Source organism: Pan troglodytes, chromosome 1, assembly GCF_028858775.2.
Source record: "Pan troglodytes isolate AG18354 chromosome 1, NHGRI_mPanTro3-v2.0_pri, whole genome shotgun sequence".
NCBI lineage: Eukaryota > Metazoa > Chordata > Mammalia > Primates > Hominidae > Pan > Pan troglodytes.
The window spans coordinates 223,077,830-223,101,933 of NC_072398.2; the positions used below are offsets into that span (position 1 = coordinate 223,077,830).

At 47.7% G+C, this 24,104-nt stretch overlaps 1 long non-coding RNA gene across 3 annotated transcripts; it reads left to right on the forward strand.

Moving 5' to 3' along the window:
* Nucleotides 1-1,736: 1,736 nt before the first annotated feature.
* LOC107974792 (uncharacterized) lies at nt 1,737-23,037 on the forward strand. Of its 3 annotated transcripts, none has more exons than XR_001717806.4 (3): nt 1,737-2,265; nt 19,654-19,807; nt 20,477-23,037. It is a non-coding gene; the product is annotated as an uncharacterized LOC107974792 (long non-coding RNA). The 3 variants fall into 3 exon arrangements; XR_008546566.1 differs by lacking the exon at nt 1,737-2,265 and adding an exon at nt 3,539-7,603; XR_008546567.1 differs by lacking the exon at nt 1,737-2,265 and adding an exon at nt 3,539-6,839.
* Nucleotides 23,038-24,104: the final 1,067 nt, after the last annotated feature.

Below are 24,104 nucleotides of genomic sequence, written 5' to 3' on the forward strand. Positions count from 1 at the left end.
TCCTCAAAAGCTCCATAGGGCACCTGAAGCAGTGCCAGCAATTGCCACCAGATGTCTTGTTTTCCAAGAAAAATTACTCCTCTTTCTTTCTTTTTTTTTTTTTTTTTTTTTTGAGACAAAGTCTTGCTCTGTCACCCAGGCTGGAGTGCAGTGGTGTGATCTAGGCTCACTGCAACCTCCGTCTCCTGGGTTCAAGCAGTTCTCTGTCTCAGCCTCCCGAGTAGCTGGGACTACAGGCACGCACCACCATGCCTGGCTAATTTTTGTATTTTTAGTACAGACGGTGTTTCACCATCTTGGCTAGGGTGGTCTTGAACTCCTGACCTTGTGATCAACCTGCCTCAGCCTCCCAAAGGGCTGGGATTACAGGCATGAGCTACCATGCCCAGCCACTCCTCTTTTATTGGGTCACTGGTAATTGGATGTTCTGTTACTTGCATCTGAAAGCATTCCTAAGTGATACATCCTCACATATACACTGTTTCAGTGTATATTTTCTGAACATAACTTAGAAAATATATTGAAGGTAGACCTGTTAGGGTCTGTTAATGGATTGGGCCTGGTATTTCAATATTCCCACATTCATGAACATGAATAGGCTTCTTTTTTTTTTTTTTTAAGAAACAGGGTCTTGCTGTGTTGCCCAGGCTGCTCTCAAACTCCTGAGCTCAAGCGATGCTCCTGCCTCAGCTTCCCGAGTAGCTGGGGCTACAGACACATACCACTACACCCAGCTGGGAGTAGTTTTTAAGAATCATTAAAATCCTTAAGACTTACAGATGGACCCACCCATGGGTGAAAATAACCCTGGCTAGAAGTGTTCTCTTTAGGCCAGGCGTGGTGGCTCACACCTGTAATCCCAGCACTTTGGTGAAGCCGAGGCAGGTGGATCATGAGGTCAGGAGATCGAGACCATCCTGGCTAACACAGTGAAACCCCATCTCTACTAAAAATACAAAAAAATTAGCCGGGCGTGGTGGCGGGCACCTGTAGTCCCAGCTACTCGGGAGGCTGAGGCAGGAGAATGGCGTGAACCCGGGAGGCGGAGCTTGCAGTGAGCCGAGATCGTGCCACTGCACTCCAGCCTGGGCGACAGAGTGAGACTCTGTCTCAAAAAAAAAAAAAAAAAAAAAAGAAGTGTTTACTTTAACCTAGCATGAGCCAAGGGTTACTTTCTTTTTTCTTTTCTTTTCTTTCTTTGTTTTTTTTTTTTTGTGATGGAGTCTTACTGTAACAACCATGCTGGAGTGTAACCTCTGCCTCCTGGGTTCAAGGGATCCTCCCAACTCAGCCTCCCAAGTAGCTGAGACTACAGGCACCTGCCACCACACCCAGCTAATTTTTGTATTTTCAGTAGAGACAGGGTTTTACCATGTTGGCCAGGCTGGTCTCAAACTCCTGACTGTAAGGGTTGCCGAGAGATAAGACAAGTAGAGCCAAAGTCAGGCCAGCAAGTTTATTAACCTGCCGGGCTGCTCCTTTATAGTCAGAGGAGGCAGCCCCGAGCTAGCAAAGCAGGGGGTTGATATAGGGGGTGAGGCTTAGGGATTTTCTAGGTGCGACCATATCCTGGGTCTGTTTGCCAGGCCTCTTGAAATTTTGCAAAAACAATTACTGGAATAGAACAAAGAAGATGGGTAATGGGGGCAGTCTGAGGAGGAAGTTATAGTGGTTTAGCAGCCTCACAGAGGAGTTACAAGAGCTGTTTGTGAGGCTTATGGGGGAAAAGAGGGGTAGCTTTGTCTCAAACATTTCAGCCTTTTAATAGATAATAGATAATAGAAGAGGGGCACCATTCTCATCTGGCTACTTCAAGCTAAAGAGGGTCGCTGGTTAAGGGGAAAGGCCGGATGGTGGAGATTGGGTTTGGAACGGTTGGTATCCTTGGAGCAGCATCATGTCTTGTATTGTTCCATGGGTGAATGCTCTGATACGGTTCTGTAAAAACTGGGTAGGGAGACATAAGAGGCAGGGGCCAAATGCTAAAAAGAAAGAAAGGGTTATAGCAGGACCTAGGAGGGGCAGAAGCCAGGGAGCCCAGGAGTTACTGAACCACTGAGGCCATGTGGATTGACTGTCCCTTAATTTTTGTGCTCGGTCTTTGAGTTTTTTGACCGCATCTCATACTAATCCAGATTGGCTGAGATAGAAACAACATTGTTCACCTAAAAAGACACAGAGACCGCCCTTTTCGGCTGTAAGAAGATCAAGGCCTCTGCGGTTCTGTAGGGTAACTGCTGCTAGAGAGCCTAACTGATTTTGGAGGTGAGTGAGAGAATCTGCAATCTCTTCTGATGATGCTTGAAAGTCTTTGGAGAGTGACTGAAAATATGATAATGAAGTTCCTAAGCTTCCAGCTCCTAGTCCAACACCTGCTGTGACCCTGAGGGCTGCTAATAAAGGAACAAATTGTATTGCCTTCTTTGAACAGGCATGGACTGTGGCGGGAATATGGAGTTCTTGGTCTGGGGGAACGAGATTAGTATTGGGGGTAAGGTAAATTAAGGTGCAGGTACCTGTCCAGTTGGTAGGGAGACAGGAGTAGATCGTGGAGCCACAGAAGAAAAAGATGCCTGAGGTGTTGATACAAACAGACAAGTGAATTGAGAACAGATGCTGTCGCATGTACGTTCCTCATTTAGAGGGCCTAGGCTTGGCTTCGTCAACCCAGAGTGAGGAGGAGAGAGAGACCTCTTTGAGAACCCCTGTTTGGGGAAGGAGTTTCTATGTCTGAGAGGCCGGGGGAGAGGTGATGCGAAGGGGCTGAGTGAGGAGACCGTTGGCTTCAGAAAAGAGGTGTCTACTCGGAGTGAGGTGTGGGAAGAAGGGTGAAAGATGATTTGGGTTGAATTACAGGTGGAAGGAGGGATGGTGCCTATGTGTACGTGTCTATTGGAAGAAGTGATACATAAGGGGACTTGGCCAATTCTAGTGGTGTCGAGGGTTATGGGGCCTTGAATGGTAGGGTGAGGGAGCTTGGAGCAGTTGTAGTTGGCAGTACATGTGGAGAGGAGTTTGGTAGCTCTGTTAGCTAAGGCGGTAGGATAGTTTCCGGCGAGGGTGAGGGCTTTGTCTATAAAGGCAGAGCCCCTCATTGTAGTAGTGAAGCTCTCTCAGTGAGGGAATACTGGGGTTGGATTGCAGGGGCAATGAGGAGGAGAGAAGCACGGGCAGAAGAAAGGGAGGCTTCTTTTGCTGCTTCATCAGCCTTTCTGTTCCCTCTTGAAATGTTATCTGATCCTGTTTGGGGTCCTTGACAGTGTGTAACTCCTGCTTGAATTGGCAGGTGTACAGCCTGAAGGAGTTGGTAAATAAGGGGGCCATTAGTGATGGGGTTCCCTTTGGCAGTAAGGAATCCCCTCTCTTGCCAGATGGTGGTGTGGGAATGAAGGATGTGATAGGCATATTTGGAGTCTGTATAAATGTTGACTCATTTGCCTTTGGAAAGGGTTAGGGCTCTGGTGAAAGCTGTAAGTTCTGCTTTTTGGGAGGAGGTTCCTGGAGGTAGGGGCTTGGCTTCAATTACTCAGTCAAGAGAAACAACTGCGTATCCAGCAATTTTGGGGGAGCCAGTGGTCCCAGAAGAGGAGCCATCTATGAATAGCTGGTCATCAGGGTTGGTGAGAGTCTCAGAGGAAATGTTTGGGAAATGTGGCTGCAGGTGGTCTAGGATTTCAGTGCAAGAATGAGTAGGAGGGGAAGAGGATACAGGGAGTAAGGTATTCCCAGGAAGGATGCTGGGTTGAGGGCAGCACTCTTGGCAAGGCTGAATTCAGGATTTTTGATAAAGAGAGCATGGAGTGATTGAATCCGGGAAGGAGGAAGGGAGCTTAATGCTCGGGAGGTGAGGAGATCTTGTAGATTATGAGGATTGTGGATGGTGGTGTTTTGTCCGAATGTTAGTTTCCTGCTTTCTAGAGCTAGAATGGCTGCTGCTGCTAAAGCCCTAAGACAAGCAGGCCACCCTTTGATTGTGTTATGGAGTTGTTTAGAGAGGTCGGCTACAGGGGCAAAGGAAGGAGGATTTCTCTTCTGTTGCCCTAGTACACTGAGGGTTGTTCCTTGGTTCTCGGCAGTATAGACAGTGAAAGGTTGGGTGATATCAGGTAAGGACAGAGCCGGTGCAGTGAGAAGAGTGGTTTGGAGTTTGTGGAAATTGGGGAGTATGTTATATGAGGGGTTTAGGAGTTCATCGAGGGGGACTTTGGCTGCTTCATAGAGGGGGTGAGCCAGAAGGGCAAAGTTGGGAATCTATATTCTAAAAAAGCCTGCCAGCCCTAGAAAGGAAAGGACTTCATCTTTGGAGGAAGGCGGGGGCAGATTGTTTATGAGTGCTGCTCAGGCTGGGTCATAGCCTGGGCCCCAGGAGAAAGTTGAACTCCTGAGCAAGTCACTTTGGGGATGGAGAGCTGAGCCCTGGAAGGGGAAACTCTATACCCTTTGGCAGCGAGAAAGTTTAAAAGAGTGACTGTGTGAGTTTGAGAGTCTTTTAGAGAAGGGCTGCAAAGGAGAAGGTCATCCACATACTGAAGGAGAAGGCTAGGAGAGAGGTCTAAGGAGGTGAGGTCCTGGGTGAAAGCTTGTCCGAAGAAATGAGGGCTATCCCTGAAGCCTTGAGGGAGGACAGTCCATGTGAGTTGTTGTGACTGGAGGATGTCAGAGTCAGTCCAGGTGAAAGCAAAGAGGTCTTGGGAATCCACGTATAAAGGAATGGTGAAGAAGGTATCCTTGGCTGGGTGTAGTGGCTCACACCTGTAATCCCAGCACTTTGGGAGGCCGAGTCATGTGGATCATGAGGTCAGGAGTTCAAGACCAGCCTGGCCAGGATGGTGAAAACCCATCTCTACTAAAAATACAAAATTTAGCCAGATGCTGTGGTGGGCACCTGTAGTCCCAGCTACTCAGGAGGCTGAAGCAGGAGAATCACTTGAACCCAGGAGGCAGAGGTTGCAGTGAACTGAGATCACACCACTGTACTCCAGCCTGGCGAAAGAGCAAGGCATCCTTTGGGTCAATAGCAGTGTAATGGGTAGTGTCAGAGGGATGAGAGAGAGAAGCGTATATGGGTTGGGGTCTATGGGATGAATAGGGAGGACAGCTTGATTGACGGCTCAGAATTCCTGGACAAGTCAGTATGAGCCATCTGATTTTTTAACGGAGAATGGGGGTGTTATATGGGGAATGTGTTGGTCTAAGAAGACCACATGCATGGAGCTTGTTTATGATGGGCTGTAGGCCTCTTTGGTGAGTCAGAGAAATAGGGTACTGGGGGACATTGGGAAATTTGGAAGGGTCTTTGAGCCAAATTTTGATGGGGTCATGGTGAGTGGCTAATGAAGGGGTGGTGGTGTCATACATAATTGGATCAACAAGGGAGGCGGGAAGTGGGTACTGGGGAGAGGGGTCAGGGGCTGAAGTAGCAGCGAGAAGCAGGAGAGACTGCGGTGGAGGGAGACTGGAGAAAGTGATAGACGCTTTGAATTTGACTAAAAGATCTCATCCTAAAATAGGGATTGGGCAGCAAGGCATGATAAGGAAAGAGTGTGAGAAGACAGTTTCAAACAGGAAACAGGTGAGAGGCCTGGTGACACGTGGACGAGAAATAAGTCCATCAACCCCTACAACTGAGACCTGGAAGGGATGAGTGGGTCCTGAAAATTCAGGCAAAGCCAAGTAGGTGGCCCCGGTATCAATTAAAAAAGAGATTGGCTTACCTGCCACTAGTAGAGTTACCCTGGGCTCTGATGCAGTGATGGCAGATGGGGCCGGGGGCCCTGGGCCTTGTCAATCTTTAGTGGCCAGGCCAAGGAGCTGCAAGAGTGCAAGCGGCTCTTCGCCCTTTGTGTTGCTGAAGAGGTGGAGGTCTGGAGGGACAGGTTTGTCTGACTGTTGAGGGGACAATCAGATTTCCAGTGACCTATCTGTTGACAAACCGGGCAAGGGCTCTTTGGTACTCGTGAATTAGGACATGCCCCCGCCCAGTGGCCTTCCTTGCCGCACTTGAAACAAGGCCTGCGAGGGATGCTGCTATCAGATCTTTTGTGCCCTTCGGTACTATGCCTAGGCTGACAGATAGCCGCTGCTAGAAGCTGGTATTTAGCACAATCTCTTTGGGCTTTATTTAATTTATTTTGCTCAACCCTGTTATAAAGACTTTGAAAGCCAGGTTAAGGAGGTCTTGCTGTGGGGTTTGAGGGCTATCCTCAACCTTTTTAAGTTTGCACCAAATGTCTGGGGCTGATTAGGAAATAAAATGAGTATTGAGGACAATAGTCATTTTACAGGAGGTAGGATCAACACGGGTATATTTTTGGAGAACCTCTGTAAGGTGGGAAAGAAACTCAGCAGGGTTTTCATCTGCTCTTTGGGAAATTTCTTTGAGTTTTTTTAAAGTTTACAGCTTTGTGAGCAGCTTTGTTAAGGCCTACAATGAGGCAAGTAACCATATGGTTTCAGGACGCTTGGCTGGGGTCTGTGGGTTGCTATTCCCAGGAAGGCTCTTCCTGGGGGACTGCTGCAGCCCCTACTGGCTTAGTAGGATCTTCCTGATGGAGGTCATTGGCATGTGCCTGGGCCGAGAGCCACACTCTTTCCTTCTCTTCCAGAAAGAGGGTAGAGGAGAGAATAATATAGAGATCATGCTAAGTAAGTTTATAAGACTGGTTGAGATATTTAAATTCTTTGATGTAAGTATTGGGATCAGAGGAGAAGGACCCAAGATGCTTTTTGATTTGGGAAAGATCAGTAAGAGAGAAACGAACGTGGACGTGGACAATTCCTTCAGCTCTTGCGACCTCTCGGAGCGGGAGTAAGGAAGGGCATGCTGGGTCCGGGAGCAGGTAAGAAGTGGAGACAGAGAGGACTTACAGTCTGAAGCCAGGTGGTTTGAGAGAGGAGGAGAAGGGGACAGAGCTGGAGCAGGGGCATACGGTGGAGGGTCGGGGTGATGGGGAGGAGGATTAGGGCGCGGTTGGGGAATGGAAAAGTCAGCAGGGTCAAAAAAAGAGGAGTCGTCAGTTGGAGCTGATGGGAGGGAAGCAGAAGACGAGTCAGGCTTGGAGCAGGCAAGGAGGATTTGGAAGGTTGAACAGGACTGGCAAAGAGAAGGGTGGCAACAGAGGGTGAAAAAATCCTGGACATAAGGAATCTCAGACCAGTTTCCATTGCGATGGCAAAAGTTATCTAAGTCCCTGAGTACACTGAAATCGAAAGTGCCGTTTTCGGGCCATTGGGAACCATTGTCTAATTTATATTGAGGCTATGTAGTGTTACAGTAAAAGATAAGCCTCTTAGGACGGACCTCTGAACAGAGGCGGAGAGCATTGAGATTGCACAGGAGACACCCGAAGGGGGTACTCTTGGAAAGGGTAGACTGAGAGGCTCCCATGGTGAAGGGAAGGAGAGGGTAGAGGAAGAAGAGACTGCCGATGACAAGAACGGCAGGAGAAGGCATCCCCTGTCCTGCCGATTGTGCCAGGAGAAGGGAGGTAACCCCCAAATCAGGCATCCCCGAGATGGAGGAACTAAAGGCCTGGAGGCTGGAGGAAGCCCTTGACCCAGTGCTGGGTCTTTCGGGCAAGAAAGAGTTGGTCAAGGATTCCAGGTAAATGGCAAGAGTCTCTCTTACTGACCCCTGTGGAGGCCCTGATGGTGGATGCAGTCACCAGCAATGGAAGAGTCTAGGAGATTCTTCGGGTCTTTGGCAGGTTTGGGAAGGGGAGGTCAGCTGGGAGAAGGGGTGATGGCGGTGGGGAGTAGACAGAGAGAGAGAGAGAGAGAGAGAGAGAGAGGGAGAGTCCCTTAAGGATGTCCAGCCAGAGCCTATCCCCTTCCCGGGTTTCGGCACTAAAATGTAAGGGTTGCCGAGAGATAAGACAAGTAGACCCAAAGTCAGGCCAGCAAGTTTGTTAACCTGCCGGGCTGTTCCTTTATAGTCAGAGGAGGCAGCCCCGAGCTAGCAAAGCAGGGGATTGATATAGGGGGTGAGGCTTGGGGATTTTCTAGGTGCGACCACATCCTGGGTCTGTTTGCCAGGCCTCTTGAAATTTTGCAAAAACAATCACTGGAATAGAACAAAGAAGACAGGTAATGGGGGCAGTCTGAGGAGGAAGTTAGAGTGGTTTAGCAGCCTCACAGAGGAGTTACAAGAGCTGTTTGTGAGGCTTATGGGGGAAGGGAGGGGTAACTTGGTCTCTACCACTGACCTCAGGTGATTGGCCCACCTTGGCCTCCCAAAGTACTGGGATTACAGGCGTGAGCCACCACGCCCAGCCTGTTTTTTGTTTTTTGAGACAGAGTCTCACTCTGTCACCCAGGCTGGAGAACAGTGGCATGATCTCAGCTCACTGCAACCTCCCCCTCCCAGGTTCAAGTGATTCTCCTGCTTTAGCCTCCCAAGCAGATGGGATTACAGGGGCATGCCACCATGCCCAGCTAAATTTTTGTATTTTTAGTAGAGATGAGGTTTTGCCATGTTGGCCAGGCTGGTCTCAAACTCTTGGCCTCAAGTGATCCACCCGCCTTAGCCTCCGAAAGTGCTAGGATTACAGACGTGAGCCACCCTGCATGGCCAGATTTCAACACTTTGACCTTCATGAACATAGATAGGCTTTTAAGAACAATTAAGCTGGGCCCAGCGGCACACGCCTGTAGTCCAAGCTATTTGGGAGGCTGAGGCAGGAGCATTCCTTGAACCCAGGAGTTCAAATACAGCCTGGGCAACTTAGCGAGACCCCATCTCTAAAATAAAACACGTTAAAACCTTATAACTTGTAGACAGACCCTGTTGGTATAAATGACCCTGGTGTCCTTGGATGTGTTAGATTTAACCTATCAAGAGCCCCGGTTTACTTCCAACTTAATTTGTTGACCTTCATTCTTAACTTAAAAAAAAAAAAAAAGTTGACAGAGCACTGTGGCTCACACCTGTAATCCCAGCACTTTGGGAGGCCAAGGCAGGCAGATGACTTGAGGCCAGGAGTTCGAGACCAGCCTGGCCAACATGGCAAAACCTCATCTCTACTAAAAATACAAAAATTAGCTGGGCATGGTGGCATATGCCTGTAATCCCGGCTACTCAGGAGGCTGAGGCACAAGAATCACTTGAACCCTGAAGGCAGAGGTTGCAGTGAATCAAGATTGCACCACTGTACCCCAGCCTGGGCGATAGAACAAGACTCCATCTCAAAAAAACATTATATAAAAAAACGTTACCGGGCACGGTGGCTCACACCTGTAATCCCAGCACTTTGGGAGGCTGAGGTGGGTAGATCATTTGAGGTCAGGAGTTCGAGACCAGCCTGGCCAACATGGTGAAACCCCGTCTCCACTAAAAATACAAAAATTAACTGGGCATGGTGGGAGACACCTGTAATCCCAGCTACTCAGGAGCTTGAGGCAGGAGAATCACTTGAACCTGGGAGGCGGAGGTTGCAGAGAGCCAAGATCATGCCACTGAACTCCAGCCTGGACAACAGAGCAAGACTCCGACCCCCACCACCCCAAAAAAAATGTTAACAATATTCCTATAATGGACAATTTTCCACAGCCAAGAAGAATAAATAAAGGTACTGGTTTGCACATTCAGGCCTCTCTGAGCTACCCCAGCTGAGAGAAGAAATCAAGAGTACTTTTATCAATGAGGAAATGTGGATGCCAAAACTTGGTAGAGCTGAAAATTCATAATCATACTGCTCTGAAGTGAGATCAACTCTGTTCAGGGCAATTGACAAGGAAGTTGCTCTCTAGTAAAATTAAAAGACCAGTCATTGGGATATAAATAGTGACAATAAGCAACCACTTGCTTGCTTGCTTTTTTAATTTTATTTATTTATTTTTTTTTTTGAGGAGTTTCGCTCTTGATGCCCAGGCTGGAGTGCAGTGGCACAATTTCGGCTCACTGCAAACTTCACCTCCCGTGTTCAAACAATTCTCTGGTCTCAGCCTCCTGAGTAGCTGGGATTACAAGCACGTGCCACCATGCCTGGCTAATTTTGTATTTTTAGTAGAGATGGGGTTTCACCATGTTGGTCAGGCTGGTCTCGAACTCCTGACCTCAGGTGATCCACCCGCCTCGGCCTCCCAAAGTGCTGGGATTACAGGCATGAGCCACCATGTCCGGCCCGCTTTCTTTATTTTAACTTTCTAGGTGAGCAAGCCCTGTACTGTCTGAGGCCAAAGGGTTCAAGGTTGCTCATTTTTCTTTCAGAACTGTTTTTTTTTTAAAGACAGGGTCTTGCTATGTTGCCAAGACTGGAGAGCTGTGGCTATTCACAAGTGCGATCCTAGCACGCTGCAGCCTGAAACTCAGTAGCTGAAACAACAGGCAGGCACCACCTTGCCCACCTCTTAGTTACAATTCTTGAGAGGTGTCCCTAAGAATACTTTATTTTAGATTTTTTTTTTTTTCTGGCTTTGGTAGAGACAGAGTCTTGCTATATTGCCCAGGCTAGTCTTGAACTCCTGACCTCAAGCAATCCTCCTGCCTCAGCCTCCCAAAGTGTTGAGATTACAGTAGTGAGCCACTGCTCCCAGCCTTACTTTAGATTTTTATATTCCTCCCATAACAGCTGCTCCACTGAAATATTCTGGAAAACGCAAAGAAGCAGCCAGTGCTGTGTTTTTGCTTATCTTCAACTGTCTACATTTTCTTGGCTTCTCAATGTCTTGCTTGCAAAAACAAAGCAACTTTTGAAGGGTTTATTACTTGCTGCTGCATCCCCTGCAGTCAGGAGAACCACCACCATATTGAAGGCAGTCCTGTAAATATGCAGTTTTTCCAGCTGAAGCATTTATTGTACGCTCATGACACCCAGTGGTCAGAAAAATACTGTGCAGAATTTTTGTTGTGTTTTTGTTTTTGCATTTGAGGCAGAGTCTCGCTCTGTCACCCAGGCTGGAGTGCAGTGGCACGATCTTGGCTCACTGCAACGTCTGCCTCCCAGTTTCAAGCCATCTTCCAGCCTCAGCCTCCCGAGTAGCTGGGATTGCAGGTGCACACCACCATGCCCGGCTAATTTTTGTATTTTTAGTAGAGACAGGGATTCACCATGTTGGTCAGGCTGGTCTCAAACTCCTGACCTCAGGAGTTTGATCCACCCACCTTGGCCTCTCAAAGTGCTGGAATTACAGGCATGAGCCATCGTGCCTGGCTAATGTTTGTATTTTTAGTAGAGATGGGGTTTCACCATGTTGGTCAGGCTGGTCTTGAATTCCTGACCTCAAGTGATCTGCCCACCTCAGCCTCCCAACGTGCTGGGATTACAGACATGAGCCACCACGCCTGGCCCTGTTTTTTTGTTTTTGCTTCATACAAGATCCAGGGTGTGACTGCAAACAGCTGGTTCTGCGGAGGGCTGAGGGATGGAAAGATATGGAAGCCACAAGGAAAGAGGAATGAGCCTGGTGTCTCCCTGCTGCATTGCCAAGGAGACTCAGGGCTGGACCAAGAAACCTACCGGATGGTCAGGAAGCTGCCCAGAAATGGTTGTTTGGATATTGAGGCAATCCCATTTTCCAGACCATCAAATACTTGTTTACAGAGAACTTGATTTGTTTACAAACTCATATTGGGGTAAAATTAGAGTAATATAATACAACATTAACCTCTTTTTTTTCCTGTTTTATAGAGACAGGGTTTTGCTATGTTGCCCAGGCTGATCTTGAACTACTGGGCTCAAGCAATCCTCCTGTCTCGGCCTCCTAAAGTGCTGTGATTACAGGCACGAGCAACTTTTTTTACATATTTTTTTCTTGAGACGGAGTCTCAGTCTGTCGCCAGGCTGGAGTGCAGTGGTGTGATCTCGGCTCACTGCAACCTCCAACTCCCTGGTTCAAGCAATTCTCCTGCCTTGGCCTCCCGAGTAGCTGGGACTACAGGCACGAGCCACCACACCCAGCTAATTTTTGTATTTTTAGTAGAGATAGGGTTTCACCATGTTGGCCAGGATAATCTCAAACTCCTGACCTCGTGATCTGCCGTGATCTGCCCGCCTTGGCCTCCCAAAGTGCTGGGATTACAAGCGTGAGCCACCGTGCCCGGACTTTTTTTTTTTTTTTTTTTGATACATAGTCTCCTTCTGTAACCCAGGCTGGAGTGCAGTGGCGCAATCTCAGCTCACTGCAACCTCCACCACCCAGGTTCAAGTGATTCTCCTGCCTCACCCTCCCAAGTTGCTGGGACTACAGGCAGGTGCCACCATGCCTGGCTAATTTTTGTATTTTTAGTAGAGACAGGGTTTCATCCTGTGCGCCAGGCTGGTTCGAACTCCTGGGCTTAAGTGATCCTCCCGCCTCAGCCTCCCAACATGCTGAGATTACAGGTTTGAGCCACTGTGCTGGACACATTAACTTTTTTTTTTTTTTTTTTGAGACAGAGTTTCGCTCTTGTTGTCCAGGCTGGAGTGCAATGGCAAGATCTCAGGTCACTGCGACCTCTGCCTCCTGGGTTCAAGTGATTCTCCTGTCTCAGCCTCCTGAGTAGCTGGGATTACAGGCACCCGCCACCACACTTGGCTAATTTTTTTGTATTTTTAGTAGAGACGGAGTTTCACCATGTTGGCCAGGCTGGTCTCGAACTCCTGAGCTCAGGTGATCCACTCACCTCAGCCTCCCAAAGTGCTGGGATTACGGGCGTGAGCCACTGCAACTCACCACATTAACCTTTTTAAAAAGTACACTTCAGTGGCATTTAGTACCTTCACAGATGCTGTGTACCAGCCCCTCTATCTTGTTCCAAAACATTTTCATCACCCCGAAAGAAAACCCCGTACCCATTAGCGGTCATTCCTAATTCCCCCCTCCCCCATCCCTTGACAACCACTAATCTGCTTTCTGTCTTGATAAATTCACCTATTCTGAATATTTCATATAAAGGGGATCATTCATATATTTCACATAAGCGGAATCATGATCTTTATGTCTGGCTTTTAACACTTAAGGTCATGTTTCTGAGGTTCATCTACGTTGTATCACACATCAGTAGTTAATTTGTTTTCACGGCTGGATGATATTCTGTTGTATACGTATATACCACATTTTGTTTCTCCATTCATCTGTTGATGGAATTTTGAGTAATTTCCACTTTTTGGCTATTGAGAATAGCGCTGCGATGAACATTTGTGTGCAAGTATTTGTTTGACTATCTGTTTTCGGTTCTTCGGGGTGCGTACCTAGGAATGTAATTGCTGGGCCATAGGATAAGTCTGTTTAACTTTTTGAAGAACTGGTGATAGATTTTTAGACCCCTCGAAATTAATAGAGAATTTTATTTAGACCAGCACCACATTTTCCCAAATGAACAGTTGATTTTTTTTTCCCCTTGAGCAATTTTCTTTATTATGTATATCTGACTTGTTAGCTCGGTCTCGAAGTACCCATGGGAATGAATGCAGATGGACAGGATAAAAGAACCCATTCAGGGGAAAGTTAATTTGCCTAAAGATTCCCTGTTGCTATCTGTTTAGCTTGAGTGACAGCTCAGCAAACAGAAATCTTTGCTCCAAATCTTTGTTATGATCTCTGTCATAACATTTTGTTTGAAAATCGCCTCCAGACCTAAAATGAATTTGAGCAGCCAATGTGAATTAATTAAGCTGAAAAGAACTCTCAGAACAATGATTTCTCTGATGTGTTTTTATCCAAACCTTCCAGGTCACTAATTTGTCCTGTTTTCTTTAAAAGGAGAAAATAATGAAGGGGTGTATTTGGTGCCCTCTACAGTAAAATATCTTTGATATCAGTGGAGAAGGAGCTGCTTGGCATAAATGAATGTTCTTGAAAACTCGAGATGACCCCTTTAAACTCACATTATAAATCTGTTACCCTTTTTGGATGAAAAGTTTTCTAAAACCAAGTGCTCAATTTCCTGGCTCGTTTGGTTCAGATGTTACCCACTGTGTTGACAACAACCATTTTTGCTTGATTGTTTTGATACAGTCTCGCTCTGTCGCCCAGGCTGGAGTGCAGTGGCATGATCTGGGCTCACTGCAACATCCGCCTCCTGGGTTCAAGCAATTCTCATACCTCAGCCTCCCGAGTAGCTGAGACTATAGGCACACGCCATCATGCCTGGCTAATTTTTTGTATTTTTAGTAGAAATAGGGTTTCGCCATGTGGGCTGGTCTCGAACTGCTGACTTCAAGTGATCTGCCAGCCTTGGCCTCTCAAAGTCCTAGGATTATAGGTGTGAGCCACCGCACCCGGCCAATTTCCTGCCTTCTTAAACAGAAGATGCTGTGTATGATGAACATTATTTGTTGGACTAACTTTGAGCTCAGTGGTCTTCTCAAGAGCTCAGAGCTTGAAAAGGGTGCCTGTAATTTACTTCAAAAACCCTCAGCACGAACTGTACGTGTCACTTAACTTCAGCCTGCTTTCTAGCGGCAGTCAGCGCTGCGGAATTGGGAGCGCGAAATTCCAGGGGTGATTAGAACCTACATTTGAAAGACTCAACAAAAGCCACTCTAGCTCTATCTCCAATCCACACCAGATGGTTTGTTAATTAGCACAATGAAAGCTAAGAATGATTTTTCATTGATAAAATGAGTAGTGTTCAAGGCCATTGAACCAGCACCAATTACTCTCTATGGTCTAGATGCCCCTGCCTTTGTATGAGCAAATCCAGTGAGCCCTGGATGTCATTTTAATTTTCAAGTAGCCATACTTTCGAAAAGTAAAAAGAGCTGGGCGCATGGCTCAAGCCTGTAATCCCAGCACTTTGGGAGGCCGAGGTGGGTGGATCACCTGAGGTCAAGAGTTCAAGACCAGCCTGACCAACATGGTGAAACCCCATCTCTATTAAAAACACAAAAATTAGCCGGGCATGGTGGCACGCACCTGCAATCCCAGCTACTTGGGAGGCTGAGGCAGGAGAATCACTTGAACCCGGGCGGCGGAGGTTGCAGTGAGCCGAGATCACACCACTGCACTCCAGCCTGGGCGACTGAGTGAGACTCCGTCTCAAAAAAAAAGAAAAAAGAAAATTAAAAGTAAAAAGAAACAGAGATGCAAAGGCCCAGACCTCATGTCTCAATTTGGGACCAGAGCTTCATTGCAGAATCGGCCACAGTTCCAACAACACTGGGTTCTCCCTCTGCCAGGTCCTGCCTTCCTCACTACCTGGGGGAGCCTTTTCCGAGAGAGACACCCCCAGGCAGCCTCTGTAGAGTGTTTCATGGGACACCAGGACTCAGCTCAGTTTAGGAAGTTCTCCGTCTATGGGGTGAGCCTCTGCAGTCTGCAACACCATCCCCCTACCACGTGGGTAACGCACAGGAGAGGAGCATGCTCGGAGGGAAACCAGAAGGGTTATTTCTCAGGTGGAAACCAGTCTCACTCCACGTGTTTGCCAAAGCCAGAATGGGGCTCTGCAGTCCTGACGCTTTGGTCTTTAGAAGGTAGACAATATGAGCTCACTAAGAAAACAAACCAAGGAGTAAGTTATCTGCACTTTTTAGAAAACACGCACACGGTCAGGTGCAATGGCTCACTGCTCTTGGCCAACCTGTTAAATTCCAGGATTTGGGGAGGCTGATGGGAGGATTGCTTGAGGCCAAGAGTTTGAGGCTGCCATGAGCCACGATTATGCCACTGCACTACAGCCCGGGCAACAGAGCAAGACCCTGACTCAAATTTTAAAAACTTTTTAAAGAAAAGAAAACACACCCACACCCACCCACCCCAACACACACACACACACACACACACACAACAATCAGTAAGAATAACACTGGGATGCCCGGGTGCGTTGGCTCACACCTGTAATCCCAGCACTTTGGAAGGCCAAGGATGGCGGATCACTTGAGACCAGGAGGTTGAGACCAGCCTGGCCAAAATGGTGAAACCCCATCTAATTTTTGTCACCCCATTTAATCTTTGTAAACATACAAAAATTAGCCAGGTGTGGTGGCACACACCTGTAGTCCCAGCTACTCGGGAGGCTGAGGTAGGAGAATCGCTTGAACCTGGGAGACGGAGGTTGTGGTGAGCCGAGATCGCGCTCCTGCACTTCAGCCTGGGCGAAAGAGCGAGACTCAGTCTCAAAAAAAAAAAAAAAAAAAGAAGAAGAAAGAAGAACACTGGGATGATTTCTGAGGAGTTTCCCACGTAGTAAACTGTAGTTTTAAAATACTCAGTGAGAATAGCAAGAATCTTCTAGAGACCTTAATCACCCTGGGTCTTTGGGCCACTTTCAATCAGCCCAACCTCAGAGATGACAACAACAAAGTTGGCCAACCAGTGGACCAGGGTCCCCTGGGGGTCACCCCTGACACAGTCTCCCATCCACTGCGGTCCCCTGAGTTGGCACTGCCTGCCTCCCAGATGGTGGACTCACTCAAGACACCCGAGCTCATATAAAACCTACCCAAGGGGCCCTCCAGGACAGGCAAAGACATTACTGCACAGTTTGGGGAGGTTTTTGTTGTTTTTGTTGCTTTTTTTTACTGCCCAGTCTTTAGAGACCCCTCCCTGGGAGACTGAGATGGTTAATTAATCAAAACAACACTATTCACAAGTTTTGAACTTCCTGTTCGGCCACTGTCCAGTTGATTCCTGCACACTCGATTCACCTCTCAGAGTCCTTCGGGTTGAATTATGTAAGCCTTTTTCTAAATAATCAAAGGAACTTGTGGAAGCATGCCCTGGCCAGCCCTTAGCACCCCACTGGGGAAGACAATGTAAAAAGAGACTGAAGAGAGTGGAGTGCTTGTATTTACCTCTGGAGCCCTTGGGCCACTCTGACTAACAAAAGAACTCCTCCCAAAACAAACCCTTCCCCTTAAAAAAGGGAAAGAAGAGTGGATCCTCCCAGCCCCTCTAGGGGGTCTACCTAGATTGTGGTTCATAGGCGGAGGAGGGAGGAACTGCCCCAGGGAACACAGGATGTCACTGCCTCTTGCCTGGCCACCCTTTAACGTATCTGATCTGAGTCCTAGCTACAGGCAAACAGGTGTGGGCTCCGGAAATTGTACACTACAAGGAATACATGCCTTTTGTTAAAACAAAGCAAAATGAAATGAAATAAAATGAAGGAATAAATAAAATATCCAAGCAATGTGTAGAGAAGCAAAAGCAAATCCCTCCGCTTCCTGTCTTCCCTCCAGCTCCCTCTGCAGAGAGAGCCGCTGTTGACCTGTTAACCACGTGGTCATGCCCTTCTGCAGACTCCAGATGCACAGTCACGCACACACGCAGGTGGACTATTACACACATGGTTCAGAGGTTTGATTTTTTCACTTTCTGTATTATGGACACTTTTCCACGATGTACATACACTGTAGATCAACCTCATCGGTTTTTTGTTTTGTTTTGAGACAGGGTCTGGCTCTGTCGTCCAGGCTGGAGTGCAGTGGTGTGATCTCAGCTCACTGCAACCTCTGCCTCCTGGGCTCAAGTGATCCTCCCACCTCAGCCTCCAGAGTAGCTGGGACTACAAGCATGCCACCAAGCCCACCCAGCTAGGTTCTGTATTTTTTGTAGAGATGGGATTTTGCCGTGTTGCCCAGGTTGGTCTCGATCTCCTGAGTGAAAGTGATCCCCGCCGCACCCCCACCCCCTCCATCCCCCACCACACTTGGCCAACCTCATTGTTTTAATTGTTGAAACACATTCAGTATTTTGTATGTACCGGAGTAGAGTATTGATGAGGAAATCGCCCATTTCCTTCCTTGCACGTCTGTGCTCAATGGTGGCACATTCTCTCCTCAGTCTCAGCCAGCTCTGCTGCTTTAAATATCACCTCCCAGATGTCTGTCTCCAGCCTGACCTCTCCTCCCACCTCCAAGACTTGGAATCCCAACCACCTTCTCAGCCTCCCCCTGGAGGTCTAGCAGGCATCTCCAACCTGCCACCTTCCTCATTCTCCAGCTCCATTCCCCTCCTTGTCTTCCCCATCTCAGCAAATGCTATCACCAGTAGCTCATACCAGTCATCCCACCCATCAGTAAGACTGTGGGCTCTCCCTCCAAACACATGTCCTGAATCCAACCATTGCTTCCCACTTCAGCTGCTGCAACTCTAGTCCAAGCAGGATCTTTCTCCTGAAAGATCACCACCAGGTTCTTGTGTTCACTCCTATTTTCTACAGTCCAAGGAAAGCATTCTAAAGGTGAATCCAGGCCAGGCGTGGTGGTGCATGCCTGTAATCCCAGCTACACAGGAAGGTGAAGCAGGAGACTCGCTTGAACCCAGCAGGCAGAGGTTGAAGTGAGCAAAGATCGAGCCACTGTACTCCAGCCTGGGGAACAGACAGAGCGAGACTCCGTCTCAAAAAAAAAAAAGATGAATCCATTGCCCTTCTCTTCTTAAAACCATGCAATGGTTTCCCATTAGAACCAGAACAGAATTCAAACCCCTTACCATGGCCCACAAGGTCCTATAGGATCCAATCCCCGCCCACCTCTCCTCTCCAGATGGTTGTATAAAACTGTGGCTAGCTCTGCCGATTTCTGAGCATTGACCGTAGTATACTCCTGGTCGTGTGGTGGTGAATGTGGTTTGGTTTAGGCGTCCGGGGATTGCATCTGTTTTTAGGCCTAATGTAGGGACAGTTCATGAGTGTAAGACGTCTTGTGATGTGATTATTAAGTCAGTGGGGTCCTCCAGGAAGTGAGCACTCAGGTGGACTTAGGAATGCAAGAGTGTATTGGGGCCAGGTGCTGTGGCTCACGCCTGTAATCCCAGCAGTTTGGGAGGCCGAGGTGGGTGGATCACGAGGTCAAGAGATCGAGACCAGCTTGGCCAACATGGTGAAACCCCCTCTCTACTAAAAATACAAAAATTAGCTGGGCATGGTGGTGTGCTCCTGTAGTCCCAGCTACTTGGGAGGCTGAGGCAGGAGAATCGCTTGAACCCGGGAGGCAGAGGTTGCAGTGAGCCGAGATCGCACCACTGCACTCCAGCCTGGCGACAGAGTGAGACTCCGTCTCAAAAAACAAAAAACAAAACAAAACAAAAAAGAGTGTATTGGGACTACACGTTGGGTATGGTTTGTGCTTCCTGGGTGACGGGGGTACCAAAATCTCAGAAATCACCATTAAAGAACTTATCCATGTAACCAAAAACCACCTATTCCCCAAAAACTATTAAAATAAAAGGGTATATTGGGGGTAGCAGCTGTGAAAGAAAAAGCAGGAGAGAGCGGGATTTATCAGGGAGAGTCTCAGATGATGATGCAGAACCGTCTTGGCTAATCCAACGGGGAGCTCTGGAGCAAATACAGGCCATCAGTACAGCCCCGTTGGGCAGAAATGACCAGGCCTGGTATCCCAGCATGCTTAGTCATTGTCTTGGGGCTACCCAGGCAGAGCATGGCCTTGGCTCAAAAACTGGAGGCCTGGTGGGTGCAGTGGCTCCCATCTGTAATCCCAGCACTTTAGGAGGCCAAAGCGTGAAGACTGTTTGAGCCCTGGAATTTCAGACCAGATCACTCATGCTATTGTTTGTGTGATAACTAGCCAGAGCCCATCCCTTTGTTTTGGCCCATCCCTTTGTTTCCTGTAGGGAATACTTTTAGTTAATCTATAATCTATAGAAATAATGCTTATCACTGGCTTGCTGTCAATAAACATGTGAGTCAAGCTCTGAAGGCTGTGAGTCCCCTGATCTCCCACTCCACACTCTATATTTCTGTGTGTGTGTCTTTAATTCCTCTAGTGCCGCCGGGTTAGAGTCTCCACGACTGAGCTGGTCTCGGCAAGCGGTGCCCAACATGGGGGCTCACATCCGGGTCAAAGGGTCGCCGGAGCGACAGTTGGAGAACGTGAAACTAAGCTGGAGGACACCCGAGTACTCTTAAGCAATCCCCGTGGTGAGTAAGAAGAGGAGCTCAGAAGTATCAGGGTCCTTGGAAGCTTTTCACACTGATGATGACGAGGAAGGAAAGTATAATGAAGTAACAGAAGAGGTGACAGAGCAGGTTTGTTTGCCAGCTAAAGCTAAAGCAGCAAAGGAGGAAGAGGTTCATCCCTACCCTTCTGCATCCCCTCCTTATTTTGAAGACAGAAAGTGGCCTGACCTCCAGATCTTTCTTTTCCGGAGGACACTGGGCAAAAAGTAGTTGCCCCAGTGACTGTTCGAGCAGTGCCTCGAATGACTGCTCTTAGTTCTATTTAGACAGGAATTCAGCAAGCTAGAGGAGAGGGTGATATAGAGGCTTGGCAGTTCCCTGTTAGAATATATCCCCCAGATCAACAGGGAAATATTATAGCTACATTTGAGCCTTTTTCTTTTAAATTACTCAAAGAATTTAAGCAAGCTATTAATCAATATGGACCAGGTTCTCCTTTTGTAATGGGACTGTTAAAGAATGTTGCTGTCTGCAGTCAGGTGATGCCAGTGGGGACAGTAGGATTACTACTTAAACTAGGTAGGTCTAGTTTAAATCTAAAAGGAGTGCAAGTACAGGCAGGAGTCATTGATTCAGATTACAATGCAGAAATTCAAATTGTTATATCTACTTCTGTTCCCTGGAAAGCAGAACCAGGAGAGCGTATAGCACAGCTCCTGATTGTGCCGTGAGAGCGGACAGGGCGATGGCAGGTTCGCCGGGTGTGAGGCTTCACAGCGGTCCAGGGACCAAGTCGAGATGGTGAGAACAAGACCAAGATTGGAAAGCCAACTTCAGAGGAGGGAATTACAGCAAAAACTGAACCATTGACAGAAGAGTCTAGCAGTCTCAGAGAGAATGTTCTCCAGGATTCTGAAGGCAGAGAATTCTGTGAATTTGGGGATAAATTAAGTGAAAAAGATCAGAATGCCTTTAAAAGGAGTCCTCAAAACTGTGACAAATATGGGCAAAGCTTTGTTTGGAGTACAAGCCTTTTTAGGCATCGAAGAACCCATGGTGAGAAAGCTTATGAATGTGGTAAGTGTGGAAAGGCCTTCAGTGTGAGCTCAGCCCTGGTTCTGCATCAGAGAAACCATGCTCATTTTTAGAAGTCTCTTCTTATTGCTCATTTTTAAACTCATTTTTTAAAATTTTTGGCTGGGCACAGTGGCTCACACCTGTAATCCCAGCACTTTGGGAGGCCAAGGCAGAAGGATTGCCTGAGCTCGGGAGTTGAAGACCAGCCTGGGCAAAATAGCAAGACCCCATCTCTATTAAAGATAGAAATCGCCGGGCGTGGTGGCTCACGCCTGTAATCCCAGCACTTTGGGAGGCAGAGGCAGGCGGATCACGAGGTCAGGAGATCGAGACCAGCCTGGCTAACACAGTAAAACCCCATCTCTACTAAAAATACAAAAAATTAGCCGGGCGTGGTGGCGGGCGCCTGTAGTCCCAGCTACTCGGGAGGCTGAGGCAGGAGAAAGGCGTGAACCCCGGGAGGCGGAGCTTGCAGTGAGCCGAGATTGTGCCACTGCACTCCAGCCTGGGTGACAGAGCAAGACTCCGTCTCAAAAAAAAAAAAAAATAGAAATCAAGGCCGGGCACAGTGGCTCATGCCAGTAATCCTAGCACTTTGGGAGGCCGAGGCTCATGGATCACTTGAGGTCAGGAGTTTGAGACCAGCCTGGCCAACATGTTAAAACCCTGTCTCTACTAAAAATACAAAAATTAGCCAGGCCTGGTGGTTGGCATCTGTAATCCCAGCTACTCAGGAGGCTGAGACAGGAGAATCGCTTGAATCCAGGAGGTGGAAGTTGCAGTGAGCTGAGATCACGCCATTGCACTCCAGCCTGGGCAACAGAGCAAGACTCCATCTCAAAAAAAAAAAAAAAAGAAATCAAAAAGCAGCACCCCCCCCAAAAAAAATCCATGAGTAGTTATTTAATAATCTGTATCTGATTTCTCCAAAATCCTAAAGAGGCGTAAGTCTGTTGTTCACAGTTTCTCATTCATCATGGCTGGCTTCCTTGTGTGTTTGGAAATTGTGTATCATGAGTCTGTGCTTTGTTGAACTTAATAAGTGTAATCTCAAGGGCTAAACTGGGGATGTTTTCCTCCAGACAGGAGTGACTGGTGAGACAGTCAGCTACAAAATGGAAAAAAACAAATATGATAAAATGCCAAGGGGCCTAACACCACGGAAGCAATAAGGGCTACAGGAAATGAAAAGAGAGATATCTGAGGTGGTATTAAAGGTAGTGAAAGAGATGGGTCGGTATGTGATGAAGATCCTTTTCTTTAGAAAAGAATTCTTCTCACAGTCACGTGGTCACAGGATTGTTATTTTAGAATCCCTTCCAACATGTCTGGACCACATTAGCCAGGAAAAAGAACTTTAACATAGAGGACACAAACACACGGTGTGCAGTAGCGCCAGAATCTTTGTATAGGAGGCTCAGAGGAGCAGCAAGATCGAAACAGACACCCAGGGCCGGGCGCAGTGGCTCATGCCTGTAATCCCAAGCACTTTAGGAGGCTGAGGTGGGTGGATCACTTGAGGTCAGGAGTTTGAGACCAGCCTGGCCAACATGGTGAAACGCTGTTTCTACTAAAAATACAAAAATTAGCTGGGGGTGGTGGCGGGTGCCTGTAATCCCAGCTACTCGAGAGGCTGAGGTGGGAGAATCACTTGAACCCAGGAGGTGAAGGTTGCAGTGAGCCTGGATCGTGGCACTGCACTCCAGCCTGGGCAACAGAACAAGACTCCGTCTCAAAAGAAGCAAGAAAGAAAAAGAAAGAAAGAAAGAAAGAGAGAGAGACAGAGAAAGAGAAAGACCCAGAACGCTTGCCTTACAACTCTATGCTTAATAATCTGTATCTGGCCAGGCGGGATGGCTCATGCCTGCAACCCCAGCACTTTGGAAGGCCAAGGCAGGTGGATCATCTGAGGTCAGGGGTTCGAGACCAGCCTGGCTAACATGGCAAAACCCCATCGCAACTAAAAATACAAAAATTAGCCGGGCATGGTGTTGCACGCCTGTAATCCCAGCTACTTGGGAGGCTGAGGCAGAAGAATCGCAGAGGTTTCAGTGAGCCAAGATCATGCCACTGCACTCCAGCCTGGGCAACAGAGAGAGACTCCATCTCAAAAAATAATTAATTAATTAATTAATTAATAAAATAATATGTATCTGATCACTCCAAAAACCTGAGATGGCCTAAGTCTGTCATTCATAGTTTCTGCTGATTCTCACTCATGATGGCTGGTGTGTTTGGAAATTGTATTTAATATACCTTGAGTTCATACTTAGTTGAACTTAATATGTGTAATCTCGAGGGCTAAATTAGAGATGTTTTCCTCCAGACAGGAGTGACTCCCCAAACCAGATCAAGTTTGGGGAGGTGTCTTGTGGGAGATGTTGATGGAGATTACAAGCTAAAGCACTTCCATGGGTGCCCCCAGCTTATGGTGTGTCCATAAGCTGCAGAGAAATCAGCACCCACTTTGTAAGGCCGAAGTAGACAGATTGCTTGAGCCCAGGAGTTGAAGACTAGGCTGGACAACATGGCAAAACTCCGTCTCTACCAAAAAAAATATAAAAATTAGCCATGTATAGTGGCACGTGCCTGTAGTCCCAGCTCCTCAGAAGGCTAAGGTGAGAGGATTGCTTGAGCCCAGGAGGTGGAGGTTGCAGTGAGCCAAGGTCACACCACTGCACTCCAGCCTGGGCAACAGAGCAAGACCCTGTGAGGAGAGGAAAGAAAAGGAGAGGGGAGGGGAGGAGAGGGGACCTCTCCCCTCCCTATTCAACTTCTCATCCTGCAAAGTGCTCAGAGGAACACCTGTGAGAGGGTGGATCCCAAGAAAAAACATCCAGGTTATCCACATCCCTTGCCATCATTGGCTTCAACACAAGTCAAGGAGAAACTCAATACTGAGGTTGAAGGTTTTACAATTTGCTTCACCTCCTCTCTCTGCCATGGTAGTTGGAGCATGAGTGCTTTGTAAATTTCCGCCTGAAGGAGAAAAACATCCAAACAGCAAAGCAGTGCCAAAACTTGCATACCACGGATGCCTGGCTAATGCCTCAGGCAACTTGCTGGGTTTCTGAACTAGGTTTGCGCCATTGGTCCAGGAAGCTGGGGAGAGATGTGGCTGGCTCATTAATCCTCACAGATCAGAGAGATCCTGCTGGAGCCGTACAAAGTGCAGATGTCTTTTGTGATCTGTAAAACAAGTCCTCATGGGGAAGGTAACTTGGATGCCTGTGAAGGCTGG